Source organism: Mustela putorius, unplaced genomic scaffold (genome assembly GCF_011764305.1).
Source record: "Mustela putorius furo isolate JIRA1106 unplaced genomic scaffold, ASM1176430v1.1 tig00003866_pilon_pilon_pilon, whole genome shotgun sequence".
NCBI classification, from domain to species: domain Eukaryota; kingdom Metazoa; phylum Chordata; class Mammalia; order Carnivora; family Mustelidae; genus Mustela; species Mustela putorius.
Genome location: NW_025422018.1, coordinates 3,076,845 through 3,092,122, shown reverse-complemented (window position 1 = coordinate 3,092,122; position 15,278 = coordinate 3,076,845).

Below are 15,278 nucleotides of genomic sequence, written 5' to 3'. Positions count from 1 at the left end.
AAAAAAAGACTTCAGAAAACAAAATTCTGAATGAATTCCTCACAACATACCTATACTCTAGTAAATGTTAAGGGAAGTTCTTTAGGCAGAAGAAAATGATGCCAGATTGAAAAAAAAAAAAAAACAACTTGGATTTCAAAGGAATGAAGAGCACTAGAAACAGTAAATATAAGGGCAGACATAGAAAAAAAAGAAAAAAAAACTTACTTTTCTCATTTTTAAATTATTATAAAATATAATTAAGTAATGAAAGCAAAAATAAAAATACTGTATTGTGGATAGAAGAGTAAAAAAATATATTCTAGCAGTGAATTGTATTGTGAATTCAAAGAACAGACATTACAAAACATCTACTCTTTGAGTAATACATTTAAGAAAATTAAAAGACAAGCCCAGCTATAGATAGGGAGAAAATATTTGCAATCTATACATTTGTCTAGGGACTTTTTATCCAGAATATATATGTTTTTAAACATCTCAATTATAAAAAGATAGAAATCAGCAAACTATTTGTACAAACACTTGAGAAAAAAAATATATGAATGGCTAAGAGGTAGACAGAATTATTGGCCAGTCAAGAAATACAAATTAAAACATTAAGAAAATAGCACATCCACACTTGAAGGTCTAAAAATAGACTAACAATATCAAGGCCAATGGGAATGTAGAACAAGAACCATTATGCATGTTGCTATTATAAAATGGTAAAACCACTTTGCAAATAATTTATCATCCTTTTAGAAGTGAAATATACTGTTACCATATAATCCAGTCCTCTTAGACATTTTCTGAAAAGAAATAAAAACTTATGTTTGCAAAAATACTTGTATACAATGTTGGTAGCACCATTACACAAAATAGACAGAAATTGGAAACAACATGAATGTCCATCAACAGGTTAATCAATAAATAAATTGTAGTATATCCATTTGATGGTATAGTACTGAGCAATAAAAAGGAAAAAACTACTGATACATGCAACAACATAGATAAATATCAAAAAACATCATGCCAGTGACATCCCAGACACAAAAAAACTGGGATCATAGTGTACAATTATGAACATATAAAATTTCTAGGAAAGGAAAAACCATGGGGCCAAACAAATAGATTAGCTGTTCCTTGGGTTTGGGGATGGGAGTAGGGATTGAAAATAGATAAGCAAGGGGGTATTTTCCAGTGGTCAAATTACGCATTTAAATGAGTACACTTCAGAGGCGCCTGGGTGGCTCAGTTCATTAAGCATCAGTCTTCAGCTCAGGTCATGATCCTAGGACCCTGGGATCAAGCCCTGGGATCAGAGGGGAGCCTGCTTCTCCCTCTTCCCCTGCCCCTCCCCCTGCTTGTGCACCTTCTCTCTCACTCATGCTCTCTTGTTCTCCCTCTTTCTCAAATAAATAAGATCTTTCTAAAAATTAATCTTAAAATAAATAAATAAGTGCATTATATTTTATGTAAATTTCACCCAGATGATATTGCTTTTTTTTTTAATTTTTTATTTTTTATAAACATATATTTTTATCCCCAGGGGTACAGGTCTGTGAATCACCAGGTTTACACACTTCACAGCACGCACCAAAGCACATACCCTCCCCAATGTCCATAATCCCACTCCCTTCTCCCAAACCCCCTCCCCCCAGCAACCCTCAGTTTGTTTTGTGAGATTAAGAGTCACTTATGGGGGGGCGCCTGGGTGGCTCAGTGGGTTAAGCCGCTGCCTTCGGCTCAGGTCATGATCTCAGGGTCCTGGGATCGAGTCCCGCATCCGGCTCTCTGCTCAGCAGGGAGCCTGCATCCCTCTTTCTCTCTCTCTCTCTCTCTGCCTGCCTCTCCATCTACTTGTGATTTCTCTCTGTCAAATAAATAAATAAAATTTAAAAAAAAAAAAAGAGTCACTTATGGGGGCACCTGGGTGGCTCAGTGGGTTAAGCCTCTGCCTTCGGCTCAGGTCATGATCCCAGGGTCCTGGGATCGAGCCCCACGTTGGGCTTTCTGCTCTGCAGGTAGCCTGCTTCCTCCTCTCTCTCTGCCTGCTTCTCTGCCTACTTGTGATCTCTGTCAGATAAATAAAGAAAAAATCTTTAAAAAAAAAAAAAGAGTCACTTATGGTTTGTCTCCCTCCCAATCCCATCTTGTTTCATTTATTCTTCTCCTACCCACTTAAGCCCCCATGTTGCATCACCACTTCCTCATATCAGGGAGATCACATGATAGTTGTCTTTCTCTGCTTGACTTATTTCGCTAAGCATGATACGCTCTAGTTCCATCCATGTTGTCGCAAATGGCAAGACTTCATTTCTTTTGATGGCTGCATAGTATTCCATTGTGTATATATACCACATCTTCTTGATCCATTCATCTGTTGATGGACATCTAGGTTCTTTCCATAGTTTGGCTATTGTGGACATTGCTGCTATAAACATTCGGGTACACGTGTCCCTTTGGATCACTACGTTTGTATCGTTAGGGTAAATACAATTTACCCTAGTGCAATTGCTGGGTCATAGGGCAGTTCTATTTTCAACATTTTGAGGAACCTCCATGCTGTTTTCCAGAGTGGCTGCACCAGCTTGCATTCCCACCAACAGTGTAGGAGGGTTCCCCTTTCTCCGCATCCTCGCCAGCATCTGTCATTTCCTGACTTGTTTATTTTAGCCGTTCTGACTGGTGTGAGGTAATATTATATATCACTCGGCATCAGGGAAATACAATGATATTGCTTTTTAAAATTGCATTCTGGCTTCTGTGTAGAGAATAGACTTGAATGGTGGCAGGGGAGCAGGGCAAGGGGAGAATCAGGTAGATGAGTTCAAAGACTACTACAATAATCCAAGGTTACAATAATCTAAGGAAGATAATAGTGATTTGGGCCAGAGTGGTAGTAATGAAGGTGTTAAGAAGTTGTGAGCTTCTAGATATATTTCAAAAATGGAGACTAGTTAAATGGACTAGATTTGGGTCAAGCAAGAAAGAGTTTTTGTTCTGAACTATAGAAGCCTTGCCGTTTAAAATGAGATAGACTTTAGGAATATCAAGAATAGTGACTGAAAATAGTTCTGTTTGGGGCATGTAAATATAAAATGCTCATCACACAACCTAGTGGCAATAGCAAGAGGTATATATGTCTGGGAACATATTAAAAGGATGAAGATATATGTGGTGGAATCATCAGCACATATATTGCATTTTAAATCACAATATTGACTGAGGTGACCAAGAGAGGGAATAAATAGAAAGAAGAGTTCTAAAGATTGAGTGTTGGCAAATTCCATTTTTAGGTTTTCTTTTTTTTTTTTTTAAGATTTTATTTATTTATTTGACAGAGAGAGATCACAAGTAGGTAGAGAGGCAGGCAGAGAGCGAGAGGGAAGCAGGCTCCCCGCTGATCAGAGAGCCCGACACGGGACTTGATCCCCGGATCCTGAGATCATGACCTGAGCTGAAGGCAGCGGCTTAACCCACTGAGCCACCCAGGTGCCCCAACATTTTTAGGTTTTCAAAGAGAAGGAACTAGCCAAGATGAATTAGAAGAAGGTGAACTGAGAAAGTGATATCCCGAAGACAAATGAGGGATATCTAGAAGCAACACTGTCAAATTCTGACATACACACAAATGATATATAACAACCTTATAAGGTTAATGCAAATTATCTAACATACCATTTCTCACCTATCAGGTGAGAAAAATCTTGAAAGTGCAATAACATACTCTGGTGAAGATGCTGTGGGATAAAAGCAACTATCATAGTTTAAAATGCAAATTTCCCCATAGAGCATAATTTTGTACTTTTTAGCAAAATTGTATAGGCATTTGACCTTAGACTCAGAAAATACCTTTCCAAGGAATTTATTTCAAAGATATATTGGCAAAAATACATGTCTTTGCAGAACAGCAATCTATTTCTTCTTTTACATGGGATATCCTAGGTGAAAAGAAGGTGATTAAGGGGCACCTGGGTGGCTCAATTAGTTAAGCATCTGCCTTAGGCTCAAATCATGATCCTGGGCTCCTGGAATAGAGTCCTGCACTGAGTTCCCTCTTGGATAGGAGTCTGCTTTTTCCTCACCCTCTGCCCCTCCCACCTGCCCTGCTCCTGCTCTTGCTCTCTTGCTTGCTCTCCTTCTCTCAAATAAATAAATAAAATCGTTGAAATAAAAAAAGGATGATCCAGTCAAATCTCTTTGTAAATCCAATCATGACCAATCTGGAAAAATATGTGCTAGCAAGAGATTCCTTACTTATGGAATGCTTTTAGCAGGATGTATTTGGTTGGTTTAAGATTACTTATGATAAACAAACCAACCAACCAACCTAGACTTGGATTTATGTGGTACAGATCCTTGGGAAATATCATATAAGCAGCATAATAATTCAAATATAAAATGGAGATGGTTCTTGGCTAAAATATAGCCTCCTTCAGTGTTAAGTCCTAAAGCTGAAAACATGGGTCATGTTGCCTGTGCCCTTTTTATGGAGAATATTGACCAAGTTCACCCTTCACCTAACTTTAATTAGCCATGCTAAGCACCTCCAGAATTGGCTAAATCCTTGTCAGTAGTAAACATTAATCAATATAAAATTCTAGGACAACAACAATAGATCACGCTTTTAATTAAGGAAATCATTGAGGAAGCAGTTTTGATTCCCATTAACTCCCTTTTTCAGCAGTCCTAGCTACCATATAAAACAGAAAGTTCCAAGGGATGCCTGGTTGGCTAAGTAAGTAGAGCATGTAACTCTTGATCTCACCGTCATGAGTTTAAGCCCCAGGTTGGGCCTAGAGCTTACTTAAACAACAACACACCACAGAAGTTTCCAAAACATTCCTAAAGATAAACAGTAGACTATCAAAGATCAAACAAAGTAGTTCCTTAGATTGCCTCAGTTACATCTAATATGGTAAAGACTGTAGAGGAAGTACAACAAGCCAAGGGGGCCTGGTATACACCTAAAAAACAATGCTTTATTCTCAATCCCAAATTCAGAATCCTGCCAGAGACAGTAAGCCTTTTTGTGTTAATGTGTAATGGAAATCAGTGTAAACTTACTGTACTGCCATAGCAATATATAAATTTCCTGGCATATTACCACAGTTTAGTGAGTCAGTACTTGGACTTACCCATTAAGAGCAAATAAATACACTACACAGATGTCATCATGCTAACTGACTCCTCAAAGGAAAGTCAAGAGGAGTTAAAACCATAGTCACCTTTATGACAATAGAGGATGGCTAATAAATCCAGCTAAAATTCAAGTGCAGCCCATCTGAGAAATTCCTGGAGCAACCAGAGCTATTCCTCAAACTGGGAGAAATAAGTTGTTGTCTCTTAAAAGACCCTTCCAACAAGCAAGGAAGACACCATTGGGAAGGCTATCTGAGTTTTGGCAAAATCACAGTGCTCTTATTAAGAATACTGTTAGTCACTATCTCAAAGTCATTAAAAATAAATCGCTTTTCAAGTGGGGTCCTGAGAAGAAACAGTCATTAAAATATTTACAGAGGATGATTGCACAGGGACCCCACTAAGACCTCATGATCCAACAGATTATGTAAGAATATCCACTTCCTAGGATATTTGCAGCTATGCAGCCTTTGGAAGAAATCAAATAGTGCTACTCCACAAAGACCTCTTGGATTTGGATTTGTAACTACTATGGCAGTTGCTCATTAAACTCCATTTGAAAGACATTTGCTAGCTTGTTAGTGGGTATTTGGTCAGTATCCCTGGACCACAGAAGGGCATTAGATAATTCTGAGGCTAAATAATAATCATGTCTTGGATGATGTCAGTGATGGAAAGTAAATGCTAATATGGTAGAGTGCCCTAAAGTGGGAAGTTCAGGGGGAATGCACTGAATACATAAGCAAGCTTCTCATCCATCCAATGAGAGAGCCCTCCAGGAATTTCCCTTCCCCACATTACTTTGACAACGTAGCTGACTGGTTCACTGATAGGATTCCTCGCTTGAAGTCTGTGTTACTGTTTGGAAATTGCCAACTATGTGCCTTAATGATAGGAAAAAAACAAAAACAAAAACAAAAAAACTTGAGGAGAGAAAGAACAGGCAAGTCTGAAGATGTGGCAGAGTTGAGAACTGCTAATTTAGCAGTGTGAGAAGAATTAGACTCCTGATCTTAGAGACCATTTGGATATTTACAGACTTTGGTGTGAACTCGACAGCAACTGGGTCCTAGCTCCTCACTAGACAATAGAGAATGCCCTTATGCGGCACTCAACTAAGTAAATCTCTGTGATAGTTAAGGAGAATTAAAGGGGGTCGTGTGGATGTTCACAAAACAAAATGATACAAAACATCCAGTTTCCAGCTTAGAGGGGAAATTGGAACACTAAGGAAGATGCTTTAATCCAATTCCTAAACTACCTATCTGGTAGGTATGCATGTTCAGATACAGTAGCAACCTGTGTCTTCCCTAGAGGACATCTATAAAAATCTTTACTATAACAGCTGGAATAAATCAAATGGAATCCAAAATTTACTGACAATGGATTCTAGAGACCACCACTATAATGGGGAATATAATGGGTAATATAGGAGAACTCGCTTCTTTAGGAAGAAGCAGAATAATCCTACAATACTAACTGATCTGTGGTCTAAAAAACATTATTTTAACTACATTTCTACATCTGTATAATAGTCAATTTATGGAAGCAGCCCAAGTGTCCATCCATAGATGAATAGATAAAGAAGATGTTTTATATAGAGATAGATAGATATAAATTTTTTTAAGCAATTTAATTTTTTTTTAGATTTTTATTTATTTATTTGACAGTCAGAGATCACAAGTAGGCAGAGAGGCAGGCAGAGAGAGACAGGGGAAGCAGGCTCCCTGCTAAGCAGAGAGCCTGATGTGGGGCTCGATCCCAGGCCCCTGAGATTGTGACCCGACTCGAAGGCAGAGGCTTTAACCCACTGAGCTATCCAGGCGCCCCCCCCCTTTTTTTATTAAGAATTGGAAGGAGTATACAGTGAGATAGGAGGGAAACCAAGAGAGTAGTTTCATGGAAGCAAAGAACTTTTTTTTTTTTTTTTAAGATTTTATTTATTTATTTGACAGAGATCACAACTAGGCAGAGAGGCAGGCAGAGAGAGAGGAGGAAGCAGGTTCCCTGCTGAGCAGAGAGCCCAATGCGGGGCTTGATCCCAGGACCCTGAGATCATGACCTGAGATGAAGGCAGAGGCTTCATCCATCCATGCTGTTAAAAATGGCAAGATTTCATTCTTTTTCATGGGCTTAGTAATATGATATATATATATATATATCATATATATACATACATATATATGTTTGTATATATATAGTAATATAATATATATCAGAGATATATATATCATATACATACATATATATGTATGTATATATCATATATCTATATCATATGTATATATACATACATGTATATATGTATATCTGATATATATCATATTACTATATATACATACATATATATACATATACATATTACTATATATATACATACATATACATGTATGTATATATGATATATATCAGATATATATATGTATGTATATATATGATATATATATATATATCATATTACTAAGACCATGAAAAAGAATGAAATCTTGCCATTTTTAACAGCATGGAGGGATCTAGAGAGTATTATGCTAAGTGACATAAGTCAGTTGGTCAGTTGGAAAAAGACAAATACCGTATGATTTCACTCATGTGGAATTTTTTTTTCGTATGTGGAATTTAAGAAACAAAACAAATGAACAAATTTAAAAAGAGACAAACCGAAAAACAGACTCTTAACTATGGTGAACAAACTTGGTTACCAGAGGGGAGGTGGTGGGAGAGTGAAATGGGTAAAAGGGATTAAGAGTAGGCTCATCCTGAGGAGCACTGAATAATGCATAGAATTGTTGAAACACTATATTGTACACCTGAAACTAATATAACACTGTATATTAATTATACTGAAATTTTAAAAAATCTCTCTGAACTCATGGATTTAAAAATAGTGTAGCTATGGGGGCGCCTGGGTGGCTCAGTGGGTTAAGCCGCTGCCTTCGGCTCAGGTCATGATCTCAGGGTCCTGGGATTGAGTCCCGCATCGGGCTCTCTGCTCCGCAGGGAGCCTGCTTCCCTCTCTCTCTCTGTCTGCCTCTCCATCTACTTGTAATTTCTCTGTCAAATAAATAAATAAAATCTTAAAAAAAAAAAATAGTGTAGCTATCCATTGCAGATTTCTCATTAATAGTGTTTTCCATCTTGGCTTTTAAATCTTATGACAATACTTTAATTAGTGGTCTTTAATAGCTTATTTGCTTTCTGGTATGGCAAGATGCTCCGGGTTCATCTTGCACATTGCCCGATATAGACAAAGAGCTAGCCATTTCTCCAGTAAGTCTTGGCTTTTATCCATTGCATATTCTTGCTTCCTTAGTTGTAGATTCATTGACTATATAAAGTGTAGATTTAATTCTGCGCTCTCTCCTGCTCTACTGATCTCTGTGTTATTTGTTTTTTGTTTCCTGGTTTGGTTTTGTTTTGTTTTTGGTGCCAGTACCATATTGTTTTGATTCCTATAGTTTTGTAGTACAGTTTGAAATCTAGGATTGTGATACCCTAAACTTTGTTTTTCTTTCTCAAGATTGCTTTGGCTAATCTATGGTTACAAACAAATTTAAGGATTATTTTTTCTAGTTCTCTGAAAAATATTCATATTTTGATAAGAATTGCATTAAATCTGTAGATTGCTTTGGGCAGTATGGATATTTTACATTATTTGTTCTCCTAATCCATGAGCGTTGAGTATCTTTTCATTTGTTTGTGGTATCTTCAATTTCTTCCATCAATGTTTTATAATTCACAGAGTACAAGTCTTTCACTTCCTTGGTTAAGTTTATTCCTATTTATTTTATTATTTATGGTACAATTGTAAATGGCACTGTTTTCTTAATTTCTCTTTGTGCTACTTTATTATTCATTATTAGTGTATAGAAATGCAACAGATGCATGCTATGATTTTGATCTTCTTGAATTTGTTGAAACTTGTTTTGTGGCCTAATATGTGACCTCTCCTGGAGAATGTTCCATGTATACTTGAAAAGAATGTGTATTCTATTGTTTTCAGTAAAATATTCTGACTATTCTGTTAGGTCCTTCTGGTCCAGTGTGTCATTCAAAGGCACTCTTACCTTGTCGATTTTCTGTTTGGATGATCTGGCCATTGAAGTAAACAGGGTGTTAAAGTTCCCTACTATTATTGTATTAGTCTCAATTATCTTCTTTATGGTTCTTATTAGCACCTTTATGTATTTGTGTGCTTCCCTACTGGATGAATAAGTATTTACAATTGTTACATCTTCTTGTTGGATTGTCTCCTTTATCATTATACAGTGTTTGTTCCACCTATGATTATATAGTGTCCTTCTTTGTCTCTTGTTACCGTCTTTGTTTTAAAGTCTCTCTCTATATTTTTTAATTTTTAATTTTTTAAATTTCTTTTCAGTGTACCAGAATTCATTGTTTATGCACCACACCCAGTGCTCCATGCAATATATGTCCTCCATAATACCCACCACCAGGCTCACCCACCTTCCCAGCCCCTGCCCCTTCAAAACCCTAAAGTCTATATATTTCTTAAAGATTATAAAGTCAAAACCCTAAAGTCTATATATTTATTAAATATTTTATTTATTTACTTGACAGAGAAACAGTGAGAGAGGGAACACAAGCAGGGAAAGTGAGAGAGGGAGAAGCAGGCTTCCCGCTGAGCATGGAGCCTGATGCAGGGCTCCATCCCAGGACCCTGGGACCATGAGCCAAGCAGAAGGCAGTCAATTAGTGACTGACCCTTCCAAGTGCCCCTTAAAGTCTATTTTACGCAATATACATATCGCTACCCTGGTTTTCCTTTCACTTCCATTTGCATGATAAATGTTTTTTCATCCCTTTACTTTCAATCTGCATGTGTCTTCAGCTTTGAAATAAGTCTCTTGCAGATAGTATATAGATGGGTCTACTTTTTAATCTATTCAGTCAACTTATGTCTTTTATTTGAACCATTTAGTCCATTTACACTCAAAGTAATTATTGATAGGTAAATACTTAATGCCATATTGTTATTTTATGGTTGTTTTTGTAGTTTTGATCCTCTCTTCTCTTGCTCTCTTCTCTCACAGTTTGCTGGCTTTATTTATTGAATAAATTGCATTCTTTTCTCTTTATTTTTTGCATATTTATTATAGGTTTTTGATTTGTGGTTACCATTATGTTTACATACAATATCTTATGCATATACCAGTCTGTATTAAAGGCGGTAAAGTTTGAACCCATGCTAAAAGCACCAAATTCTTATTCCTCTTCTCCCAATGTTTTAGGTATATGTAGTCATACTTTATGTCCTTTTATTTTGTGAATCCCTTAACTGATTTTTATTGATACACTTAATTTTACTGCTTTTGAGCTTCCTACTTTTCTTACTCTTGCTTATGATTTTTCCTTTCTACTTACAGAGTCCTCTATAACATTTCTTTTAAGGCTGGTTAGTGGTGATAAACTCCTTTAATTTATGTTTGGGAAATTCTTTATCTCCCTTCTCTTCTGAATGATAGCCTTGCTGGATAAAGTATTCTTGGTTCCATGTTCTTTCTTTCAGCACTTCAAATATATCATGCCACTCCTTTCTGGCCTGCTAAGTGTCTGCTGAAAAATCAGGTGACAGTCTTATGGGGTTTCTCTTGTTGTTCTAAAAATTCTCTTATTTTCATTAATTTAATAATTAATTAAAAATTCTCCAATACATTTTGTGACTTTAATTGCTATGTGTCTTGATTCAGACCTCCTTGGGCTGATTTTGTTGGGGGCTCTTTGTGCCTCCTGAATCTGGATATCTGTTTCCTTCCCTAGATTTGGGAAACTTGCTAATTTTTTTTCAAATAAATTTTCTCCCGCCTTTTTCTCTGTGCCCTTCTGACATCCCTATAATGCAAATGTTATTATGCTTGATGTATTGCTGAGTTCCCTTAATCTATTTCCACTTTTTACTATTTTTCTCCTCTCTCCTGTTCAACTTGATTGCCTTCTACCTACTCTGTCCTCCAGGTCACTGAGTTGTTCTTTTGTTTCCTTTAGTTTATTGTTTATTCCCTCCTGTGTATTTTTAATTTCAGATATTGAGTCCTTCTTTTCTGATTGTTATATTTTAATATATATTTTCCATCTCTTTGTTAAGGGTGTCTCTGAGGTCCTCTACTCTTTTCTCAAGTCCAGTGAGTATCTTTATGATGATGACTTTGAATTCTCTATCAGGCATAATGCTTATCTCTGTTTTGCTTAGCTATCTTGTTGTGATCTTGTCCTATTCTTTCATTTGGGACATTCCTTTGTCTCATCATTTTATCTAATTTTGTCTGTTTCTGTGTGTTAGGAAAGTCAGCTATGTCTCCTGCTCTTGAAAGGAGTGGCCTTATGAAGAAGAGGTCCTGTAGTGCTCTGCAGGACAGTGACAGGGGACACATCAAAACCATCATCAAAACCTGCCACTTCAGGGATGTGTGTTGCATGCACCTTGCTATTGTGACTAAGCCATGTTTGCCTTCAGTCCTCTTGTCTGCAATGGCTCTCTCTCCTGTTATAGGCAGTGTTTGGCCCCTGTGCTGTTAGTGGGCCAGTCTGGGGCTGCCTTTGGCTTGAGCTGTCAGACCAGGTATTTTCCAGAACTGCAGCAGCACCAAACTGCAGGGAACCCTTCCTGTGTTGTCCTCTAGGAAGTTCTCATTGGTGGGCAGGGCCTACAGACAATACATCTGCCCCCAACCCACTGCTGAAGCCATACCCAGACTGGGGTGGGTGGTTATCATCACCACTTCCTGGGGCAGAGTCACTTTGGGGTGGCGCTGGCCCCTGTTGGGGCTGCTTGCACAATGCCAGGCTTCTGACACAACTTTGGATGGGCTCTTGCTAAAGACATGTTGGAGGGTGTGTCTGCAGGAGAACGAGGGGTTGAGGCACACTCAGTGACAGCAAGGTTTGCATAGGTCTGCTGTGGGTGGGTATGTGCAGGTACCTGGGACAACTTGTGCCAAGTCTGGTTGGTTTGGAGGGAGTGGATCTGAAGAAACACCTAGAATAGGATGTGCTATTATCAAGGTAGGTGGAGGGTGTTTTCAGTGCACTAGTTCCTGCAGTTGTCCATGTGGGGGTTGGGGGTCCTGGGAGAGAAAAGGCACACTCCAGCTCCTTTGCTCTTGGAGAAGTCTCCCAAGGTTCTCTGCCCTTCTGACACATGCTCTGAGATATTAAATAAATCTTCCCATATACCCAAGTATTTTTCAAACTGCTGGGGCTTTTTTTTTTTTCTCTGTATCTCAGTGGGGCTGTTTGTTGTGTTCTCTTTAAGGGTAGGGACTCAGCTTCTCCCTCTCCCTTTGCCTCCCCCCCATCCTCACTGGAGCTCATTCTCTCTCTTTCAAATAAATAAAATCTTAAAAAAAAAAAAAAAAAAAAAAGGAGGAGACTGTTTCTTATTGCCCTCCAGCTCTCCCAGGGAGGAACCTGCTGATTTTTAAAATTGCAAGTGAAGCCCCATTGATTGCAAAAACTCCAGATTGATTGCAAAAAAAGCCAGATCTCTCTGCTTTTCAAAGCCAAATTTTACGGGGATTCATCTTCATCTTCGCAGTGCGGGTCCCCAGGGAGTGGGGTTTGCTCCTCTCCCTCTCTGCATCCATGGCATCCCTCCCTCCTGTGGACAGTCCTACAGATCTGTTTGGCTCCCAACGGTATCCCTGCCCTTCCTACCATCTTTGATGTGGCCTCTTCTCCACATCTAGCTGTGGTGAGTCTGTTCTGCCAGTCTTTAGATTGTTTTCTGGTTTATTTACACTGAAGTGGGTATTATGTAGTTGTATCTGTGGGACAGGTGAGCCCTGGATTATCCTACTCACCATCTTCCCTGGAATTCTGAGAGATAATTTTAGAAATCTCATTGGTCATTGCTGGAGATTGCTATAGCACCAATTATTCATAAAACTGCTAAATAAAAAGAATCAAGCATTTATACTGTAGAAACAGTGTTTCTTGGTATCCGAATAGTTGAATTGAGACCAGACCATTCTTAATAGAAATATTTCAGCTAAGAAATATGTAACAATGACAAGATGGAATTATCAAAATTTTACAAGCCCTAATTATTTATGAATTTAGTCAATGGTCATCAATGGCTCCTAATATCACAAAATGGAGACAACCAGTCATTATGCATCTCCTGACAGAATACAACACCATCTATGAAATACTCTTACCAAAAATTTAACCTGAATGTAGCCAAGCTATTAGATGTAATTCACAGAAAATATAGGAAGCAGATAAAAGCATGGGAATACAATTATCAAAATCCACAGTGCAGAATTTTTTTCTTTTTTCTTTTTTTTAGATTTTGTTTATTTGAGAGACCTAGCAAGAGAGAGCAAAAAGAGCATAAGTGGGAGGGAGAAGAAGGCTCTCCACTGAGCAGGGAGCTGGGTATGGGGCTCAAACCCAGGACCCTGGGATCAGGACCTGAGCCAAAGGCAGATGCTTAACTAACTGAGCTACCCAGATGCCCCCAGGCTGCAGAATTTGTAAAATATGAGGAAACTATCTAGAATAGTGGCAAAAACCAGTTTATTTTCTCTTGCACTGACTTGTCTTTTTAAATTATCTTAAAATGCAGTTTGTCATTTTAAGACCTGTGACACTCACAGTCATTTCATATGCAAAAATAAGCTGTCTTTAGATGAAGATGGCCTAGAAGATGACAGAGCAAGAAAACACCAATATAAATGAAACCTGAGGACACAGTGTGATTATCAACCTCTACCTCAAACTGCAAAAAGCAAGTCTGTTGTACCTTTTACTGTTTAAGCTGGTTTGAGTTAAACTTACTTTTACTTGTAAACCAAAGCTTCTTAATTTATAGATTAGATAGGGAGCTATATATTGTGAAAATGAACCACTTCCAATGAATAAATTTACAATTTGAGGCTCTCTATATGCAAGTTCTATCTATCTACTATTTATCTATCCATCCATCCATCCATCTATATTTCTGGGTTTTTTTTCCAAGTTATAAATAAAATCAAATTGAAGGGTAAAGTAGCAAGCCATCTTCCCTTCCTTAGTTTTTAAGCAGCACTGGAGACATGTTTAAATGTGAGGTTCCCCTCTAAATCTCCTCCAGGTATTAATCATTTAAAATATTTTGGATATTGTCTAGTAACCCAAAAAATAATACTGTGAAAAACCAGTGTTTAGAACCGGTTTCTGTAAACACTCTAAATTGATGGATCTTGAACATTTGTGACTAGATCCACATAAGAACAAAATTCTTGAAACAATGTATACACATAATAAATGTGAGGCAGTGTGATATTTCAGTTCTATTTAATTATCTGTGTGTTACAACCCACTATATAGATTCCACAATCCCTCCCTAACAGGTTTGCAGCCTACAGTTTGAAAAGTCATTGATATAAATTACTTATTTTTTTGAAAGCAGATGGTCCTCTCAGGAGAAAAAGATACACTGTCACCATTGCAAACAGTAAAATATTAAGGACAGGAAAGCAGACATTCACTATCTTTAGGTTTTCTACACAAATAGCCTAAAAGATTACTTGGAATAAATTACTATAAATGACTTCTGTTTCTGGTATGTAGATAAAAAGCTCTTCTAGTTATTGCAACTTCCTCAAGGGTGTGATTTGGTTGCCAAAGTTTTCAGATCTTCTAAAGTTTGTCTTTTGATCTTTGACAAAAACCATGTTAGATGTTAGTAAAAGCATTTAGCATAGAAGCAGCCTTGGTTTTCTGCCTCTCTAATGTTCTCCTACACTATGATTCATTCCCTAATCATGACAAATCCTAAGAGATCTGCCTTCACATTAGCCACTACCCCACTACCCAAATATACCTGTTTCAATGACAAGTTTTTAGGTGTGACACTGTTGCAATAAATAACACGCTACAGGGGCCTGTGGAAAAATGTGTTTCTCCTAGCAAGTAGCTTATTAGTAAGAAGTGGCTTGAACATTCATCTTCTCTGTGAGTGTACCACGTATGGTGGGATTTGTACAGATACCTCTCACTTTTCATAGATTAATAATTTCTTGTTTCCTATATTCCTCACACATGTATACTCTTAGCTCTGGTGATAACTCTTTTTACTATTCCTTATATGAAAAATGATAGTTGGTGATAAAGTGCTTCTGATTGTCACTTTAAAAATTTGCTCTATAAGAACA